Source organism: Scyliorhinus torazame, chromosome 6 (assembly GCF_047496885.1).
Source record: "Scyliorhinus torazame isolate Kashiwa2021f chromosome 6, sScyTor2.1, whole genome shotgun sequence".
Taxonomy (NCBI): Eukaryota; Metazoa; Chordata; class Chondrichthyes; order Carcharhiniformes; family Scyliorhinidae; genus Scyliorhinus; species Scyliorhinus torazame.
In genome coordinates this window covers 281,887,767-281,904,203 of record NC_092712.1, presented here as the reverse complement: position 1 = coordinate 281,904,203, position 16,437 = coordinate 281,887,767, and the positions used below count along the sequence as shown (strand labels likewise).

Genomic DNA, 16,437 nt, shown 5'->3' with positions numbered 1-16,437 from the left:
AGTGATGTTGACTGAGTGATATATGTTCACCTGGGCACTGGGTCAAAATAGTTCCATGGGACATTTTACATCTAGAGTGTGCAGGTGATGTCTTGGTGTAATATCCCATCTGAATGGCAACACCTCCAACAGTGCAGCCTCTCTGTGCTTTATTTTTATTATTCATTCCTGAGATGTGAGCATCATTGGCAAAGCCAGCATTTGTTAACCATCCCTGGCTGCCATTGGAAAAGTGGTGGTGAGTCACCTTTTGAGCCACTGCAGTCCATGTCTTGTAGAACTGTAGATGCACCTACAGCGCTGTTTAGAAGGGAGTTGCAGGGAGATCCAGCAACTGTGAAAGGTCCATGATATATTTCCAGGTCCGGATGGTGTGTGGCTTGGAGCGGAACTTGCAGGTGGTGGTGTTCCTATGCATCTGCTGCCCTCGTCATTCTAGGTGGCAGAGGTTGGGGGTTTGGAAGGTGCTGTTGAAAGAAACTTGGTGAATTCTTGCAGTACAGTACCTCTGAAACTCTCATTCATTCTTTAACGATCTCCAAAAATTGAGACATTTGAAATAATTTCTAAAAAGAAGAATACATACCTTCTCATTGGCAGTGAGATTTTAACTGATTTAGATAATTTTTGCTTTAATATATCCATTAGAGAAGATTGGATTATACAGCTTTTAGACAGTGCTGAATTATGGAATAAGGAGCTGGGGATGAACAGTTTTAGTCAAAGCTTCTCTTGTTTCAACCAGATGAATTACAAACACCAAAGGAAAATACTAACAATGAATGTTGGTTAGATTGACCATTAACATGTCAATGTATTTCCCTCTCAGAATGTCGCACCATAACTTGTCATAAGGTGCTCATTTTCTATACTGAGGGGGAGGGGGCTGCAGTTGGAGATCTTGGGTGGGATTCTCCATCTCGGCCCTATCCCTGTAACACCACTTGACCTTCACATCTTTGGACACAAAGGGACAATTTAACATGGCCAATCCACCTTACCTGAACATCTTAGGACTATGGGAGGAAACTGGAGCACGTGGAAGAAACCCCACGCAGTCACGGGGAGAGCGTGCAAACTCCAAAAAGACAATGACCCAAGGCCGAATTCGAACCCCGGTTCCTAGTGCTGTGAGACAGCAGTGCTAACCACTGTGCCACCATGCTTCATTACAACTGTGACCATAATGTTCATTAGCTGTACCATGCTTTGGGACATCCTGGAATCATTAAAGGTGCTGTATGAATGCAAATCTTTTGTTTAATCTGATGACAAATAGACCAGACAACATTTCAAAAGAAAGACTTTTCGGAAACCAGAACGGAAGGGTGCAAGTGGACACTGGGGCAGAATCCCCAAATTGAGTCCATTCTATTGTACTACTGAGATGACCCCTTTTCCATGCTCTTGTTCAATTTTAAAGGTATGAAATGACATTGACCTATCTGAAATATACCTAACTGTAGGTACGTACCACTTATATTGCTTTGTTTCAGCCTTTCTTTCTATTTCGGCTTTATGATTTAACTGAATTATACTTATTCTCTCACAAGTCACTGAGATAACTTGAATCACTTTAAAGGTAACCTGTAATGCCATTGGAAGAATGGCCTTTAGCAGTTTCTTTGACTTATATCTGATGTAACTGAAGCCTGAAATATAGATGGATCCAGCTTCAAGAAGCCGCAATACAGTCACTGAATAAGACCAAAGTTAGTATTCCTCACTTATCATTGAAATGCTTTTGAAAACTCAAGCACCCGTCAATTAAGTACTTAAACAGTGTCTGATCCTGTGGGCACAGAATGACCTTTCCAGCTCCCTAAGTATGCATATTTTCTGTTGCGCAACATTAGTAGTAATTTTCTTTGAATGTATACCTCTGTATACATTCTATATACCAATTGTAAATAACCGCAGAGCATTTCCTCAGTTCAAAGCGTCGCAAGGGTCACATAAATCTCAGGCAAAACTTACAGCTCTGTTTATGTTAATAGGAATGCATGTGTAAGCAGCCCCTTTTCTAAGTCCTTTGCGTCTGGTCTTTGATCTTACAATCCATTGTACTGTGATCTGTTGGGGAAAGCAACATTAAACTGATTTACTACTTTGTGTTTTAACAGTTTGTATTCCAAGTGACACAATAAAAGTTTTTATCACCTCAACAATTTCAAAGTAAGTCATTTGTGAAGTATTCTCACATAAATAGATGCTGAGTCATCATTATCTGAAGATAATTGTGATTGAAACCAGGATCAGCAACGGTTGTGTGTTATATAAAATAAAATTCTGTTGAATTAATGAACATGTTCAAACCTGAAGAAACAAGACTTTGATGAGGACCAAGACCATAAACCACGCCTTTGTGTATTTAACCCCGTGAGGACTGCATAGTATTTTAAATTTTGAATCCCATAATAACACAACATTGGGAATTGGAAACAAATTTCCTCGTCTTTTCCCCTCACCTCCCTCACTTCCACCTGGGATTTAACATAACCTGCACCCACGTGTATTTTTTATAGGTTTCCATTCTCCCACCATATCACTGGCTTGGATGGGCCCTGCAGCCAGAGGTAGAACTGAAATTCAACCGCTTCCCCAGGTCCAAGAGAGCTAGAGTAGTGGTAATGGCCATCAACTATAGGGTTTTCTGGTTCACCAGTGTCGAGTTTGAACGCTCTCTGAAGGCGAATGGGGTGTAGCAGATTCGCACTGTCCCATATCATCTTTCCTTGAACGGGCTGGCTGAGCGAGCTGTAGCCATCGGAGATGGCCACCTGCAAAGGACCATGGGAATTATGGCCAACCCAGGACTCAGACAGATACAGAGCTTCTTTGTATTTGAAACACAGGTAGCTAGACCTGATCGAAACCCCCGCTCGTTTGCATTATAATGACCCATTTCCCCGGAACAATAGGACTGTACTCAAGTAACCGATACTGACACAGACAGATCGGCGCCACCCCCTTTACTCAGAGAGTCCAACTGCCAAGGTCAATGACCGCTGAGGACTCGCCCAGCCACCAAGGCACCCGCCCCTTTATTGGCCAAAATCGAAGGCAGTGATCGAAGCCTGTCAAATTATTGGGTCCAAGATTAAGGACCGCCATGTTAAAATTGCCCTTAGTGTCCAAAAAGGTTAGATGGGGTTACTGGATTATGGGGATAGGGTGGAGGTGTAGGCTTAGGTAGGTGACCTTTCCATAGGCTGGTGCAGACTCAATGGGTCGAATGGCCTCTTTCTGCACTGTAAATTCTAAGTCTATGTCTATATCTGTCTATGCATTTCTCCCTCATGCACTTATTTAGCTTCCCTCTATTAGCATTGATTGAGCTACTTAAAAAGGTCCAGCCACTGCTGAACACACTGAACTGACTGTGTTGTGTGGTGCAAACTGATTCACTGTTCAAATACAAAATATAAAAAAGAAATGTGGCAATGAGGCCAGGTGTAAACAAATAACTCTGTGGGCTGACAGTGGTAACAGAGGGCTGGATTTTCTGGACCTCTGCACTGAATGTTTGCAGAGTGGGGGCATGTCCTTTGGAGGATGTCCTGCGTGGATCGGGGTACCAGCTGCATCCAAGATGTCATCCCTCCCCCCACCCATCAGTTCCTTTCTGCCTTGTCTCCAAAACCAACCCCTCCATGCCCTTACCCCACTCCTAGGTTGTCCAATCTATTCTCGCCCAAAAAGCTTAGGACTTGCCTGGCCCCAGGTGCTATCGGCCTTCCTTGTGGGCCTGCTTGCATGCCCAGCAGTGCCCACTTTTAAGCTCTGGCGCTGCTGGGACTGCTAGAGCTGCCAGCCAATCAAATTTGCCCCATTGAGGGGCAGAGGTCTGACCTTCACCTGCTGAATGAAGGCCACCGGCAGTAGGTTATTACTGCAGGGTGGGCTTGTTGACCATTGGTCAGTGAGGCACTGACTTTCCTGCTGGGTGAGGAAGGGGCGAGTAATATGCTGCCCTCCCCCACCAGCCCCCTCGTAAAATTCAGCTCAGTGTTTAATTAAAACTCTGTCACCGCTAGGCTTCTGTGTAAACTATTGCCTTGCTGTTTTATAGGCTTGGCTGTGTGAAGTTGTTGTTACTCTGGACTACAATGCTTACTTTATGACCTATGTGCCGGCCCAAATTTCTACTTGTCAGCAAGGAATTTCCTCAAAATCTCAGCTGTTATTGGATTCACAAGAATGAGAATCTCACTTACTTAAAGCAGCTTTTTGTACAGAATCACAAAAGCACTGAAGGGGCCAATTCAGCCCAACGGCAATTGGCAGCTTTGAGAACGCTTTCTAACTACTCACTGTCAAGTACGCACTCAGTTCACTTTTGAAAGGTGTGATTGTATGTAGCTCCTTCAACCACCCTTTCAGGCAATGCATTCCGGATCATTCTGCACGCTGACAAAGAATTCTCCTCATCTCCCACCTGTTTTTTTTGGCCAATTATTTTAATTTCTGTCCTCTGGTTCCTGACCTTACTGACAGCCGAAACAATTTTTCTAGTATTCCTGAAAGAAGAGACATTCTGCTGAAGCTTTTTGCCTTGAATTCATCATGACAGACACAAGTATGCCAAATTTCAAAGGGAGCAACAATTTTCATGGCAAGAGAAAAGGGTACTGATTGGTCGGTATGTGGTATATGAATTTCAGCGCGAGTGTAATGCTAGGTCCATAGGCCACAGGCCTATCAAATAGTACGTCGCTTCAACTGTTCACACTAGGCAGATTGCTGATTGTACTCAACCAGCCATTTCAAAACTCAGAACATAATGTCTAAGGTTAGGTGTGATTCCGTGATTGGAAGCACTTGCTGAACAACCCCGAGCATGCTGAGAGCTACACTAACAACCAACTTAAGATTGTCAGATGAGCTCATAATATAACTTATTTATACTTACGAGAAGCTACGTATGTTCATACACAGGAATGTGTCCTCTGCATGAAAAAGGAATACACCCAGGCATTGCACCATTTTTGAATTAAACAAGTGTGGGAGACACTAGTGTGGAATGTTCAAAAATCCCCTTGAGTTAATGGTTTATGAGTTTGCACTTTGGAACAGTTACAGAATGGGAAAAAAACCCAAATAGTCTTGGAATAGCAGCCTGTCTGTGAATCACACCCCAAGAGATATTAACATTTAAACAATAGCCTGAGACTGAGTTCAAGCATAGCCTCTCCAGAATCCCCCACAGTGGAGCCAACTCCAGATTCAGTGTGGGGATAGTCCACAAACCCCATTACCGCCTCCATCCCAACAAAGGCCTAGTAACAGACAGTCCCATCAAACCATCGACATAGCTTACCCACAACATCAGGACAATGGGCCAAGCACTCAACACCAATTCAGGTCATCCCGGAAGCAGTTACCACATAGTGCAAGACAAAACCAAGTCAAGATTGGGCAAATAAGCCATCCTAGCAACCATATTATGGGTGGAGGAAGACAAGAATTCAGTTTTGTTTTTTAAGGAAAGAAAGAGGTGAAGTCCAGTTCCAGCAGTCCAGGAAGATTCAAGCTTTGTTACCCAGGTGCATCGAGATCGGGCCTGATAAACAAGGAGCCGACATCAGCAACGGAAACCTCACCAGAGAAACACCAGCGGAACACATCCCAACTGACCTGGAACGCAGTCGAGGGCTCCAACGACGTCTGGGATACGGTACCTCCAACCAGCAAAGCCAAGGGGGAACCAAAACCGCATTTTGGAAGCATCTGCCCAGATCACAGTGGTGAGCATAGATCCTGACACCCCAAGCCCCAATCTAGTCAGTCAGGATAGGGAAGCAGGAGGCTGGTGTTGGGTTTTTTTTTTGCTTATGATATATTGTATTTGCATATTCCCTTCTTTCTCCCTCACCCAGTTTGTATTATTGTAGTGTTAGTTTGTTCATCTTGTTTGAAATACATTTTTGACCTTTCATCAGAAGCCTTGCCTGCCTTTTTACTCACACTCTGCTAATAAGTCTTGAGTACAGAACCAGGGGTAGGCGCGCCTCAAAATGTTCAGGGTGTCCCACGGGCTAGAAATAAGCTGTGGGAACGCAGACTCTCGTAGCAGACCCCCTACACTAGTTCCCTGGTGCATTATCTATGGCAATGCCTCAACCAATCAGAGTCAACTTGCTAATCAATCAGCACCCTTTTCTCATGCATATAAATTGTTGCTCCCTTTGAAATTTGGTGTTCTTGCATTTGTCCTGCTGAGTGTAAAATGAAAAGCTTCCTCAGCATGTCTCTTTTTTCACCAATACTCAAATTCTGTACTACCAAGAAAAAACAATTTCTCCTTCTTTATTCCCCCTTCAGAATTTTGAGCACTTCTATTAAGCCCGTCTCTTCTCAAAGGAGAACAATCCCAACTCCTCTAGTCTCTCCGCATAATCAAAGTCCTTCATCTCTTCCATCATTCCAATAACTCGCTTCCACACCAAGACATTGACATCCATTACACTATTTATTTCGCATATATATCACAATTAAGTTGCGGTACTGGCAGTATCCTTGGGTTGAGGTCTGATAGTTATATTTACATTGTGCAGCATAGTAATTTGGGTCAACTTGGCTCAGTTGGTCACTCGCTCGCTCTGGGAAGCAAAGATTGTCAGGTTAAAACTCCATTCCACGGACCCAAGCATGTGGATTAGTTATGCATAGCAGTTGCCAACGGTGATTGGATGCATTTCTGAGGTTTAATCAGATAAATGTCCTCCTTCAAGTGCCCTGCCCCGTCTAGCAACATTTCATATCCAACCCCAATGCTTCTGTCGGTAAGAAACAAAAGGGATTGAAGAAAACGATTTATAAAAAAAAAAAACAATTCTTTAATGCCTGCAGAGATGTTTCTTCTGTGTTGCTTGCAGCAATGTATAGGAGATTAATCTTTACTGCCTCGAAATTTCAGGACTATTGTAGAGGGTTGGTAACCCTACTCTGGGCCTCAGTCCAGTGTTAGGGGGTTCAGATGAAGTCTTATCTGCCTGTTGTGCTCCTTCATAGCAAAAACAGTGACTGGTCCTGGATTGCATTCCTCATTTAATCAATACCACCGGAAGTGAATTAACTGGTTATTTTTCTCATTCCTGTTTGTGGGATCATCTAGTCTACAAAATGGCTGCTCCATTTGCCGGCATGATGACAGTTACTGCATTTGAATGTATTGACTGTAAGTGAAGAGAAAAGATAAAGCGCTGTTATAAAAGGCCTTTATGTTTTTACTGAGGACATGGGGGTGGTGATCTTCACCATGAACCGAAACATGCGAGAAGTCAGTGGAATAGCCTCAAGGCCTGCCTCATGCCAGTATCGAGAGGCATGTAGCGCACAAAGACTCCGAGAGATGAATAGAGTGAAGTCGATGAGGCTTTATTAAGCGTGACTGTTTCCCCCGCAGTTCGGTAGTAGACTGCCTGCGGGGGAGGACTCCAGGTACTTATACTCCGCCTTCAGGGCGGAGCTAGCGGTCAACGTCCAACCAGGACCCGGGATCTGTCAGCCAATGACATCATGGCTTCACAGTCCCACATGACCCCCAATGCATACTACCACATTCACCCCTTGTTAAAAATGAACCCGGCGGGGTGATGCTTCGCATGGTGGTAAGGGTTTACAAGGCTGGTCCTGGGAGGAAAACTTTCACATGTTATAACAGTATGTACAAGGTTTTTTTTGTTTCAAACTATTTACAGTAGTCGTCAGGAAAAGACAAAATGTTCTCGTTAAAAGTCGACAAAGTCCACATTGTACTGTTAGATCGACGCCACGAGTCGGTCGGGCGGTCTGGTCGTCCGTGTCGATCGCCTCGGCCCCGGTGGTGGTGGTGGTGCTTGTTTCGGTGTTGTCTTCTCCGGGAGCCTTACGGTTTCAGCTTGGGCTTCATTCCTGGTCGGGCCTGGGAGGAGGACTGATCCTCCTGGGAAGGGGGCGGTCGCGGGGTGCGGCGGTGGCAGGAAGGGGGGGGTTGGGTGATTGGTGTCGGGGGGGTGTGTGTGTTGCCGGCGGGCGCCAGATCTCGCAGAGAGACCGTGTCCTGTCGGCCGTCGGGGTACTCCACGTAAGCATACTGCGGGTTCGCATGAAGGAGGTGAACCCTTTCGACCAACGGGTCCGACTTGTGCGCCCGCACGTGCTTTCAGAGCAAGATGGGTCCTGGGGCCGCCAGCCAGGTCGGCAGCGACGTTCCAGAGGAGGACTTCCTGGGGAAGACAAGGAGGCGCTCATGAGGCGTTTGGTTCGTGCTAGTACACAGTAGTGACCGGATGGAGTGGAGAGCGTCCGGAAGGACCTCCTGCCACCGTGAAACTGGGAGGTCCCTGGACCGTAGGGCCAGTAGGACGGTCGTCCAGACCGTGCCGTTCTCCCTCTCTACTTGCCCGTTCCCCCGGGGGTTGTAGCTGGTCGTCCTGCTCGAGGCTATCCCGTTGCTGAGCAGGAACTGGCGCAGCTCGTCACTCATGAAGGAGGACCCCCTGTCGCTGTGGACGTATGCGGGGCAACCGAACAGTGTGAATATGGTGTTCAGGGCTTTAATGACTGTGGCCGCGGTCATGTCAGAACAGGGGATGGCGAATGGGAAGGGGGAGTACTCGTCCACCACATTAAGGAAGTATATGTTGTGGTCGGTGGAGGGGAGGGGTCCTTTGAAATCCAGACTAAGGCGTTCAAAGGGGCGGGAAGCCTTAGTCAGGTGCGCACCATCCGGCCTGAAAAAATGCGGTTTGCACTCTGCGCAGATGTGGCAGTTCCTTGTGACTGTACGGACCTCCTCTAAGGAGTATGGGAGGTTGCGGGACTTGATAAAGTGGTAAAACCGAGTGACCCCCGGGTGGCAGAGGTCCTCGTGGAGGGTTTGGAGGCGGTTAATTTGTGCGTTGGCACATGTGCCGCGGGATAGGGCATCGGACGGCTCGTTCAGCTTTCCGGGACGATACAAGATCTCGTAGTTGAAGGTGGAGAGCTCGATCCTCCACCTTAAGATCTTGTCGTTTTTGATTTTGCCCCTCTGTGCATTATCGAACATGAAGGCTACCGACCGTTGGTCCGTGAGGAGAGTGAATCTCCTGCCGGCCAGGTAATGCCTCCAATGTCGCACAGCTTCCACTATGGCTTGGGCTTCCTTTTCCACTGAGGAGTGGCGGATTTCTGAAGCGTGGAGGGTTCGGGAGAAAAAGGCCACGGGTCTGCCCGCTTGGTTAAGGGTGGCCGCTAGAGCTACGTCGGAGGCGTCGCTCTCAACCTGGAAGGGAAGGGACTCGTCGATGGCGCGCATCGTGGCCTTTGCGATATCCGCTTTGATGCGGCTGAAGGCCTGGCAAGCCTCTGTCGACAGAGGGAAGGTCGTGGTCTGTATTAGGGGGCGGGCCTTGTCTGCGTACTGGGGGACCCACTGGGCGTAGTATGAAAAAAACCCCAGGCAGCGTTTCAGGGCTTTTGAGCAGTGCGGGAGGGGAAATTCCATGAGGGCGCGCATACGTTCGGGGTCGGGGCCTATTATCCCATTGCGCACTACGTAGCCCAGGATGGCTAGCCGCTTGGTGCTAAACACGCACTTGTCCTCGTTGTACGTGAGGTTCAAGGCTTTAGCGGTCTGGAGGAATTTTTGGAGGTTGGCGTCGTGGTCCTGCTGATCGTGGCCGCAGATGGTTACATTGTCGAGATACGGGAACGTGGCCCGCAACCCATGTTGATCAACCATTCGGTCCATCTCTCGTTGGAAGACCGAGACCCCGTTTGTGACGCCAAATGGGACCCTTAGGAAATGGTATAATCGCCCGTCTGCCTCGAAGGCTGTGTACTTGCGGTCACTTGGGCGGATGGGGAGCTGATGGTAGGCGGACTTGAGGTCCACGGTGGAGAAGACTTTATATTGGGCAATCCGATTGACCATGTCGGATATGCGGGGGAGAGGGTACGTGTCTAGTTGTGTGTACCTGTTGATGGTCTGGCTATAGTCTATGACCATCCTTTGCTTCTCCCCTGTCTTTACTACTACCACCTGTGCTCTCCAGGGACTATTGCTGGCCTGGATTATGCCTTCCTTTAGTAGCCGCTGGACTTCGGACCGAATGAAGGTCCGGTCCTGGGCGCTGTACCGTCTGCTCCTAGTGGCGACGGGTTTGCAATCCGGGGTGAGGTTTGCAAACAAGGACGGGGGTTGCACCTTGAGGGTTGCGAGGCCGCAGATAGTGAGTGGGGGTATTGGGCCGCCGAATTTGAAGGTAAGGCTCTGTAGATTGCACTGGAAGTCTAATCCCAGTAATGTGGGGGCGCAGAGTTGGGGAAGGACGTAGAGCCTGTAGTTTTTGAACTCCCTCCCCTGCACCGTTAGGGTAACTATGTAGAAGCCTTTGATCTGTACGGAGTGGGATCCTGCAGCTAGGGAAATCTTTTGTGCGCTGGGATGGGTGGTCAAAGAACAGCGTCTTACTGTGTCGGGGTGGATAAAGCTCTCCGTGCTCCCGGAGTCGACTAGGCATGGTGTCTCGTGCCCGTTTATCAGCACCGTTGTCGTCGTCGTCTGGAGTGTCCGGGGCCGAGCTTGGTCCAGCGTTATTGAAGCGAGACGTGGTTGTAGTAGTTGAGCGTCTTCTTTGAACCCCGTGGAGGCGTCGACACTGGGGTCCGTTGTTGCCGTCCAAGATGGCGTCGGGGTTGAACAAAATGGCTGCCCCCATGCATCGCACATGGCTGGGGGGTCACAAGATGGCGGTGGGGGTGGACAAAATGGCCGCCCCCATGCGTCGTACAGGTCTGGGGTGGTCCAAGATGGCAGCGCCCTTCCTCCCCTTGTGGTGGCCGGGACCCAAAATGGCTGCGCCTGCGGGTCGCACATGGGGCGCTGGGGGGGTTGGGGAGCGTTAGGAACGCGCAGGGCTCCCTCATCTCTGGGGACAGCGGTGGTCAGGACCCAAATTGGTAGCGCCGGCGGGTCATACGTGGGGCGCGGGGGGGGGGGTTTGGGGGGCGTTAGAGCCGCGCAGAACTCCCTCTTCTCCGGGGAGAGCGGTGGTCGGGACCCAAAGTGGCTGCGCCGGCGGGTCATACATGGGGCGCGGGAGGGGGAGTTGGGAAGCGTAAGCGGCGTGCAGGGCTCCCTGTTCTCCCGGGACCGCGGTGGTCGGGACCCAGAGTGGCTGCGCCTGCGGGTCGTACATGGGGCACAGGGGGGGTTGGGGAGCGTAAGCGGCGTGCAGGGCTCCCTGTTCTCCCGGGACAGCGGCGACCTCGCGGGACCGGCACACAACCGCGAAATGGCCCTTTTTCCCGCAGCTCTTGCAGATCGCTGCACGGGCCGGGCAGCGCTGCCGGGGGTGTTTCGCCTGGCCGCAGAAATAGCAGCGGGCGCCCCCGGTGCCACTTGGTGTTTGGACCGCGCAAGCATGTGGGGTGTCCGGCGGGGGGTGGGTTTGTCGCGACGGGTACGTACGGAGCCCAATGGGCTGCCGCGCGGTCGGGGCCGTAGGCGCGGGTATTTCGCGTGGCCACGTCTAGGGAGGCTGCTAGGGCCCGTGCCTCAGAGTCCTAGCGACTCTTTTTCTAGAAGTCTTTTAGAAGATTTGGGAGGAGTTCATACCTGCCACAAAAGCATCGCGCATTAACATGTCCGTGTGTTCATTTGCGTTCACCGACGGGCAGCTGCAGGCTCGTCCCAAAATTAGTAGCGCGGCGTAGAATTCATCTATCGATTCTCCGGGACTTTGCCGTCTCGTTGCGAGTTGATAGCGAGCGTAGATCTGGTTTACTGGGCGGACATAGAGACTTTTTAGTGCTGCGAACGCCGTCTGGAAATCCTCTGCGTCTTCGATGAAAGAGAAAATCTCCGTGCTTAACCTCGAGTGCAGGACCTGTAGTTTTTGGTCTTCTGTGACCCGGCCGGTGGCCGTTCTGAGGTAGGCCTCAAAACAAGTCTGCCAGTGCTTGAAAGCTGCTGCCGCGTTCACTGCGTGGGGGCTGATCCTCAGGCATTCCGGGATGATCCTGAGCTCCATAGTCCTTTAGTCACGCTTAATAAATTGTAGCGCACAAAGACTCCGAGAGACGAATAGAGTGAAGTCGATGAGGCTTTATTAAGCGTGACTGTTTCCCCCGCAGTTCGGTAGTAGACTGCCTGCGGGGGAGGACTCCAGGTACTTATACTCCGCCTTCAGGGCGGAGCTAGAGGTCAACGTCCAACCAGGACCCGGGATCTGTCAGCCAATGACATCATGGCTTCACAGTCCCACATGACCCCTAATGCATACTACCACAAGACACAAAGCCAGTATCGGCAGGCCCAAACCAGTCTCAGGTTCAGACTTTATCATAGTTACGTGAGTGCCTGGCAGTTTACCACGCCGAAGGTGGGTGGGAAATCTGGCATCTCCGTGAGCCAAGCCATCGATAATAGAACTAAGGAGAGGAGTGAAGTCCGGTGGCCCGACAATAAGCTGCAGCATTGTCATGGGGCCATCAGGAAAATGACACCACAAAACATCTCCCAAGTATGATTGCAGGTTATTGTTGGAGCAATCTCGAGTGGTTAGGACGTTAATTGCCTGGTACACGATGAAACATGCAGTAAAAACCTAACAGCAGTATTTTACCCTTCATGATCAGGGGCGCGATTCTCCGGAAAGATTTCTCAGTTTTGTAGCGAGTGGAAACTGCAGCGAGCTTCCCGGCACTCGGCCCAACGAGGCCGGCAACACTAATGTATGTTAATTGGCCCACTTAACGGGGCCTCGCGTGCTTCTTGACACAAATTAAGGCTTGCGAGCCGATTCGCCGGCACCGTGCTTGCCAGCCCCCCACTAACAAGGTCGAGCGGCACTTAAGCAGCGCTTACTGAGCCAGCCAGCTCGCAACAATGCCGTCCAGGACACCAGCCCCAAGATTCGGGGACGCAGCTGTGGGGAGGCTCCTAGATGCAGTGGAGGCCAGGAGAGATGTCCTGTTCCCCCGAGGAGCATGTCCTGGAGGTGATTGGTGTGGCCGAGGACATGGCAGTCACCACGTGGAGGCTGGCGGATGCCACAGAGGTGAGGAACCATTGGGTTACACCGGTGGACCCGTCAAACGTGAGTTGCTATTCCCTTACTGACTGACCCATCCCTCCCACTGACCACATGTCCATTCTCCTGCAGGTCCTTCAGCCGATGGTGCCGGTCCATCCCGGGGGGCCCCCTCTCCAGCCTCCCATGAGACCACCTCGGAAGAGAGCTTCGAGGGTGCCACCATTATAGTCACAGCAGAGCTGTCATCCCATCCTCCACCAGCGCAGTTACACACACCTCGGTGGGAAATGTTAGTTGGCAGGCTCCTAGGGCACAATCTGCTGAGCACCGCACTGCTGATGATATATGTCAGGTGGAGGCAGGAACCCCCAGGTGAGACAGCAGTCAGAGGTCTGCTGGATCCCAGGACCCAGCTGGGTACTAGCCAGGAGCTGAGCCTGTGGAAGAGGTCACCCCAGAGCTGATGGAGATGTTAGGGAGCAGTCAGGACATTCAGAGGGAGATGTCAGCTTCACTCCAGCAGACCCATTGCCCCTTGGAGGAGTCCCAGAGACTATGGGCACTGGAGATGTCACCAGCAATGCGTGGCACCGAGACCAACACTGCTTGGGCGACCGCAGTGGAGAGCCTGGTGAATGACATCGGCACCATTAGTGAAGGTGTCCAAGGCGTCTCGCAGTCGGTGATGGCCATGGCTGAGGGTCTAGGCAGAATTTCCGACTCACTGAGGAATGTGACCCAGTACTAGGCTGACCTTGATGAGGTTCTGTGGGACATGCTCGCTCTCAGATGGGAACGGCTAAGGCTCTGTGGAGTTTGTCCCAGTCGCAGGTAGCATTGCCGAGGTGCTGCAAAACGTGGCTGAGTCACTGAGGAGCATTGCTGAGGGCTTCGACACAATGGTGCAGACCACTGGGAAGGCCAGGGTTGGAAAAGCCAGATGATGCAGGGGCAGCTGGGGTTTGAATCAGCTGCCTCTCCATCCTATGGGCACCGACCAGGAGGATCAACCTCTCCAGGCAACAACCACCCCCCCCCCCCCCCCCCCCCACCCCCCAGCCCCCACAGCACTCACCCACCCTCCGACCATGGACATGTCCCCGGAGCTGTGCCCCATCCCCTGGGTGCTCGGATGTTGGCTGCTGCATGTGTGGTGTTGCCTCCCGCAGGGTTCAAGCACAGTGTCCAGGCAACATGGTTTAATTGGGATGCGAGGCAATGACTCCCACATGCAAATGACCCGCCCACACACGGGAATCCATTTGGGTTGTGTGAAGTACTCAACCACGATTGCAAATTCCCTATTAGCGATAGCCTTCAAACGCATAGCTAGAGGCCTCTGTGGGGGTAATGAATGGTCGGTGGGGCAGACGGGCATGGTCAGGAGTTGCCCCCAGCGGCACATGCACAGCCATGCTGCCCTGTCCCCCCACCCTCCTTGTTTCCAGCCTCCATGGAGTTCTAACAAGTTCCATCGAATCAGTTAGTCGTCGAGGAACCATTTGCTGCGAAGTCTCCCACAGTCGAATATCCGGTTTAAGTTTTTCTTCTCTTGCTGGTGTCTAGCTAGCTTTCTGAAATCACTCCTGATATCATATATTATTCTCTAAGTCTAAATAAAGATTGTAGACTTCCAGTTAATACAAATACTTTATTCAGTAGGTCCGTTCTGTTTCCAGAGCTTAACTAGATGTAATACAGTCAAGACGTATGACCAGTGAAGCTAAGGTAAGCTGCCTATGCTGAGCTGTCTCTGTCTGCTGCTGCTCACTAGCCCTGTGCTTCTGAAAGAGGCGGATCCTACCTTGGGCTGGACCCTTTATACCCATCTCTGATGCCCTCTAGTGGCTGTTACATCTGTCTGCAGTCCCTGGTGTATGTACAGATGTACAGATCACTGCACCTCCCATGGCAGCCCACCCCTGCAGAGGGACCCCCACCCCAGCCAAGGGTCCCCAACCCCCCCGCTGAGCACTGGGGTGGCAAGCCCAGCGTCCCCGGGCCCTTTGCCTGTGAGCAAAGATGGCTACTCACCTCCTCGGCTCCCCACAGAAGCCCTTCCGCCAGGTTCGTGTTTTTCAAAGGGAGTACTAACCTGCGCTAGTGTGACCACTTGCTGGGAGGCCGCTGAACGACTGGAGTTGGACATGGAGTGGCTCTGATTAATTGTATGGAAATTGGTTTCTTGCCGCACGACGGCGAGATCCCGATTTTGCCCACAGGAGTGGGCCGGTTGCAATGCAAACTGTTTTCGGCTTCTCCTTCTTTTCACTGGCCTCGTTTCGCTTGAGCAAGAGCGTAAGGAGGCTGGAGAATCGCGCCCCCAGGACTGGTAAAGCCCAAGTGCAGCACTTTACAAGCCAACCGTCGCAATAATCAGCGATATTTTGGCATAAATAGCTTTATAGATTCACATCTAGTGAATGTTCTGCGGGCTTCTCCCACTCTGCCACTGTAACTTTGCTGGAAATTTGATAGGAAGCCAAAGAAAATACACCCCCAATAAAATGCACGCTTTGTTCTTCTGGGGAAAAAATAAAGCAACAATGATTCAGTGATGAAGAACTCACCCACTCTCTTGTAGAGCATCCAAATAGAAAAATGCGAATGGGCCTGGGTAATATCTATTTTTGTTGAATGCTTTATTTTTAGGTAAACAAATTGATTTACTGGTTTGAGACAGCGAGATATGAATTAGGATGTTCAGTAGGGCAACATATATGAGGTATTAGGATAACACAAGTCTTTTTTTGAGGTTGTTGAGTTTATCTAAGTCCACCATTACCACCAATCTTCATTACATATGCAATTCTAAATTGGTGCTACATATGTACACTCTGTTACCGTGCTACCGTGGGTGGGTGGCACGGTAGCACAGTGGGTAGCGCTGTTGCTTCACAGCGCCAGGGTCCCAGGTTCAATTCCCGGCTTGGGTCACTGTCTGTGCGGAGTCTGCACATCCTCCCCGTGTGTGCGTGGGTTTCCTCCGGGTGCTCAGGTTTCCTCCCACAGTCCAAAGATGTGCGCGTAAGGTGGATTGGCCATGATAAATTGCCCTTTGTGTCCAAAAATTAAAGGTTAGGTAGGGTTACTGGGTTATGGGGATGTGGGCTTGAGTAGGGTGCTCTTTCCAAGGGTCAGTGCTGACTTGATGGGCTGAATGGCCTCCTTCTGCACTGTAATTCTATGAATGAAATCAATGAAGCATAAACCGACCAGGAACTTTATATTCTATAATGATCCACCAGACCATTATTTCAGATAATGTACTCAAATACAGAGATATATACTCTGGTGTCCAATATGCGGTATACGGTTTCAAACTCCAAAATAGTATCTTCAGTATTCTCTCCTGATAATTACAGGGATTACAGCCTCAAGTTTCGGAAGGCCATAACTAGGTTAGAAGTTGGGAGGTGGGTTTTCCCAT

The 16,437-nt window shown here is 50.2% G+C and overlaps 1 long non-coding RNA gene across 1 annotated transcript in view; it reads right to left on the bottom strand.

Annotated features, from left to right (window-relative positions):
* Positions 1-330: 330 nt before the first annotated feature.
* Positions 331-16,437, bottom strand: part of LOC140425466 (uncharacterized) — a 94,300-nt gene continuing 78,193 nt past the window's right edge. The window contains exons 2-3 of the long non-coding RNA XR_011947872.1: positions 1,978-2,073; positions 331-467 (exon numbers count right to left, since the gene is read on the bottom strand). This is a non-coding gene — a long non-coding RNA (uncharacterized lncRNA). The remainder of the gene's footprint in view (positions 468-1,977; positions 2,074-16,437) is intronic.